A 5,150-nucleotide genomic window follows, 5' to 3' on the forward strand; every position below is an offset into this window, starting at 1 on the left:
AGTGGAAGGCCATAATATTAAGCTCTGGTGCTAAAACAAGTTCTGGGCAGCAGTCCTTATTTAAATTAAACCTGGCACTGCAGTCTGTACATGGGGTGCAGATGGGAAGGAAAAACATTTGTTTGACCAAGTCCCTGCCAAAGCATTTGCACATCTCACTTTCATGTTATTCTTTGGAAAGCTGGATTGAACAATTCCCTTAATTGTGGTTGCACAGAGTTGAAAATTATTATTATTTAATTAGTTGTTGCTGCAAATAGATATTGTTGTTCCAATAATCTTCTGTTCTGCATATTGCTTTGAAAATAAAAACACACACTGAATTCATTCTGTTTGGATAATATATTTCTGGGCAGTCATCATAACATGCTGCAGATGCTGAACTGAACAGTTGGATGAATATGCAAAACATCTAATGATTTGTCCAGGCAGCTTTTTGCTCAATCTCATTCAATTCCCCTCCCTACCGCAGCCCACAGGGTGCTTGCCAATGCAGGGCCCTTGAACTCCAGGGTAGCATTTTTGGATGGTCAAAGTGGACTTTTTCCTTTCTCTTTCACCACAAGAAAAGCTGGTTGGATCCAACCCATAAGCTACCTATCAAGAGACCTGGGCTGAATCTACGTTTCCCTACCTTCCGCTTTTCACATGCAATAATTGCGCTGGATTCTATCCCGCACTGTCCCAGTCTGTGTTCACATCTCCTCTCTTACTGCGGCAGCATTGTGCTCTACGTTGTCCACATCCCTCGGAGAATCATGCATTAGGGGGCGGTTTAGATCCGCTGTAGCCGATGACAACATCGGGTTTTTAAAAAAAATTATACTAGATTTCTGCTATAGCATTTTTTTGCTAAATTGCTATGGCGAGGCCACAAACCCCTTTCAGTGATAAACCACACAATGAAGCATCGCACACTCAGGCCAATAGAAGCAGTGCTTTCTGATAGTCATAGAGCCCTAGGAGAGAACAATGGGTCACTGGGAAAGATTGCGGGAGGTTGGTGGTGGCCACTTAGCACAGACTACTTATTTAACGCTAAAATCTTATTGTAGAATAGCGGATTTTTGCTATAACGGTAATTTCAACATTTCTTTTTTAAGCAGTCCTTCGGCAGTAAAAAATTACACAAATGAAACTGACCCCCCCCCCCGATGTCTCCATGGGCATTTTTGAGCTCCCCACTTCAGGGTGATATTAATGGATGGGATTGCGCAATAGCGCTAGGAATGACCACTTAAGAAGAAAAAAAAAAGGAACGGGGAAGGGGGCAGGCATGTCATGGACAGAGTTAGAAACCATAAGAATTGCTTGGCAAAGAGAAATGGTGTTCCGGAAAAGCTATAAACAAGGAAGTGGGGGTGGTTAAAAGGGGGCAGTCTCTTTGTGAACCGCTTCTATTTGTTCACATCCATGGTGAGAACTGCGCAAGAGAAGTGTTAGAAAGCGCGCCAAACTCATCTGAGGCACAATGCAACAGATGTGAAAGAAAGGTGGGATTGAGGTAAGAGTATGTGAACAGCCCTTTGAGAAGCGCATAAATGGCGGGGGCAAAGCAGCAAACTTGAGATGTGTGGATTCGGCCCTGCTTAAGGCAGCTTACAAAAAACCATGGGTATGCCCTTCAGCTAAAAGTCTAGCTAAAAAGAAATACTTTTTGCCTGTTGCTTAAAGAGCAGGTGCCAGATTAGTCTCAAGCAGAGTTGCCAAATCCAGTTTGGGAAATCTGGAAAATTTGGTGACAGCTCCCGGGGAAGGCAGAGTTAGAAGAGGGGAGGGAGCTAAACAGGGACGTGATGCCATATCATCTACCTTCCAAAACTGCCATTTTCTTCCTGCAGTTTGAAGATCCATTATGATTCTGGGGGAGATCTCCAGATCCCACCTGGGGGTTTTCAAGTCTAATTTTAGGGGACGGACATTCTGAAGGTGACGTGCCACCAGTAAAAATCAGTAGTAATCTAACTTATCTGATCTGTGACCAGAAACTGGATCACTGTCGTAGAGGCAACATAAAATTCCAAGACTGTAAACAGCTATATTGGGCCATGCAAGCAACAACAGCAACAACAACCCAAACCAAGAACAACATTCATTTATTACCTTTTATTGTAGTGAAAAGTACTGTCAAGTTATAGCTGAATTATGGTGATCCCTGGTGGGATTTTCAAGGCACCAGACTAACAGAGGTGGTTTGTCATTGCCTATCTCTGCATAACTACCCTGAGCTTCTTTGGAGGACTCCCATCCAATTATTAACCAATTAGTAACCAATGCTACTTCTGACCCAGATTAGCTTCTGAGGGCCAAGCTACAAGTGACGAATGACACTTGAATGGCAGTGTATTTCTCCCTGTTCACTTGCCCTCCACTCAATCCACTTGCCATTCAAGTGTCATTCGTCACTTGTAGCTTGGCCCTGAGATCTGACAGGTTCAAGCTTCCCTGGGCTATCCTGATCAAGGAAATACCTTTTATTAGGACCAACCAGCTTGGTATAAAACATTGTGGAAGGTTTCAAGCTCAGCAGATCTCTTCTTCAGATGGGAGTTTAAAAGATCTGAAAATAGAGGAGGAGGCAGCAGAGGGGGAACAGACTTCTCGGGTCTTCCTAGCATTCTCTAAAATGCTTAGCAGGTACGTAGCTTCTTCACTTTAGTGCTGGTTTCAGGTTACAGTTCCTGTGGGAAGAAGCAGCAAATCTTGGAGTCCACTCATTGAAAATATTAAAGACTGGGAAAGTCCAACCAAATCCCTCAAATTCCAGATGAGACACACAATTCCCTTGTGGCTAAGAGGAGAAGAAAGCACATTCTTTATAGTAACAATGTTTGAATTACATTTTAGATACTGAGTCAAATGAAAGCCAAACTAGGCAGTTTTACCTGGAGTTGTGAGCAAACTCCCATAAAGTCCCCCTGCCCCCCGCGCTACATTCATCTTGTTGACAATTCTCTCAATCTTGTCTGAAATTAAGTATAAAAGCAAAAAGTAAAAATCATGTAATACCTTTTATTAGGACCAAACAAAGTGAAGATTGTCTGCTTTTGCTATTCTATATTAGAACGAAGTTAAAGCTTCTGGAATTCTGAACAATTGAAAAAGAGCCTTTACATTTGAGATTCTGAGGCAAAATGGGTAGGAATGATCATTAAGAAAATCTTATACAAATTAGGGTTGCCAACCTCCAAGTGGGTCTTAGAAATTTCACTGGAGGGGAGAGTTAACCCCCTTTTTTGGCACCATTTCCCTGACTTCACTCCCACTCAGCTGCTATTTGCAATATAATTGTGTCTTGGTCTGTTGTGGCAGTTAGAGTAAGATTCAAATCTCCATTTGCTAAGAGACTTGCTCGATGAACTTGGCTCAGGCTCTCTCCTTAAGGGTAATGTGGATAAAATGGAGAGTGAATCAGACAGGGTTGCTGTTCCCTCAGTGGGGGTGGGAGATTCCCCACTCACACCCTCCAACCCTCGCCACCACTCAGCTGGCCAGTGGAGGGGAAAGGCAGGGGAACAAACCTCTAGGGTGCGCTCCCGGGGCGGTGTGACAATGTCGGTCCCTGGTGTCACATAATCACACTGTACTGGGAGCATTCCCACACTTTGCACGGGGCTGACTTGGGTCCAAAATGGGCTGAATTGGGCCTCTTTGGGGCCCAAAGCAGCCCCATGCAAAGTGCGCATGCGCGAAGAGGAACAGATAGGTGTGTCATGGCCACATCCTCCCGCAGGGAGGGTAGGGGGATCTGGCAACCCTAGAATCAGATTTGCCACCCTAAACTTTTGGGAGGAAGGATGAAGTAAAAATGTTAACAACAACAACCCCACAAAGAAGAGATGAACATAAAGTACTTCCAGATACCTGGTTTGTGCCTATTTTTCCCCACAGGGAAATTTGTTGAGTGTTTTCACCCCTATCCAAATGACCTGACAGAAAGGGTTCAAATCTCTCAGTGCTGCAGATCCAATATGAATCAGTCAGCCATTCCCCCGAGAAGCGTTTAGCCCTTTAAAAAACAGCCAGATTCCTGGGTCACGTCTTTTTTGACTCACAAAGCAGCTTTGCTGTGTTTTGCAGAAGGGCAGGCGATTTCATCAAACACAACACTCATGCTACTCCTGGAGTATTCTGAGGTGCAATAAATGACAGGCTCCTCTCAGGAAAACTGTCATCTAAGCAGATCCTGTCACAGAATGCTCACGAAAAGATAGAAGCTGATGTATATAAAGGGGAACCCATCAATCTTTACCCATCATCTGATGAAGAGAACTGTGATTCTCGAAAGCTTTTGCTACAGTAAAGTTGGTTAATCTTAAAGGTGCTACTGGACTCTTCGATTTTGCTACTACAGACTAACACGGCTAACTCCTCTGGATCCATCAATCTTTATGACAGCTTTAAAGAAACTATATAGACAAAACATGTTGCAATGCACGTATCACCTGGTGCTGCAATATTCCTCACAAATGATGAAAGTCAGAGTTTCTTCAAACTTACAGAATTTTTCTCTGTCTCATTACTTTAAAAAATCAGTCCAATTTACTAGAATGGAGTAGTAAAACTTTTTTCCTTGGGCTGTATTATTTTAGACAGGGAGCTGCATATTTGAATATTCTCCTGCACTTCTTCCATGCAGAAAGCTAGCATTCCAGAACAAAGAGTTCAGTATGAACTCTTATAGATGACTAGCAACAAAGTCCATTGTAGGAAAAAAATATAGGGCTCTAGAAAGGGGAGGGTGGACAGGCAGGCATTCCCTTCTCCTCCATCACTGATCCTGGCAGGATGAAAGCGGGGAGTGGGGGGTGGGCATGGCCACCTCTTCTGCGCTTGATCCTGGCCGAGTGGGCATTACACCCCACCCCGGGTGGGTGGGCATTACAACCTGTTCTGCACCTGATCCCAGCTGGCTGAAAGGGGGGGGCGGGCATTGCCACCTGCTCCACTCCTGATCGTGCCCAGGCGAAGGGGTGGACATTGCTGCCTGCTCCATGCCTGATTCCAGCAGGTTAAACAGGGGGTGGGGAGTGGGGGTGGGTGGGAATTGCTACCTGCTATGCGCCTGACCCTGGCCAGGTGAAGGGGGGGGCAGGCATTGCCTCATGCTCTGCTTCTGATCCTGACCAGGTGAAAGGGGCAGGCATTGC

The sequence above is a fragment of the Eublepharis macularius genome, chromosome 12 (genome assembly GCF_028583425.1).
Source record: "Eublepharis macularius isolate TG4126 chromosome 12, MPM_Emac_v1.0, whole genome shotgun sequence".
Classification (NCBI taxonomy): Eukaryota; Metazoa; Chordata; class Lepidosauria; order Squamata; family Eublepharidae; genus Eublepharis; species Eublepharis macularius.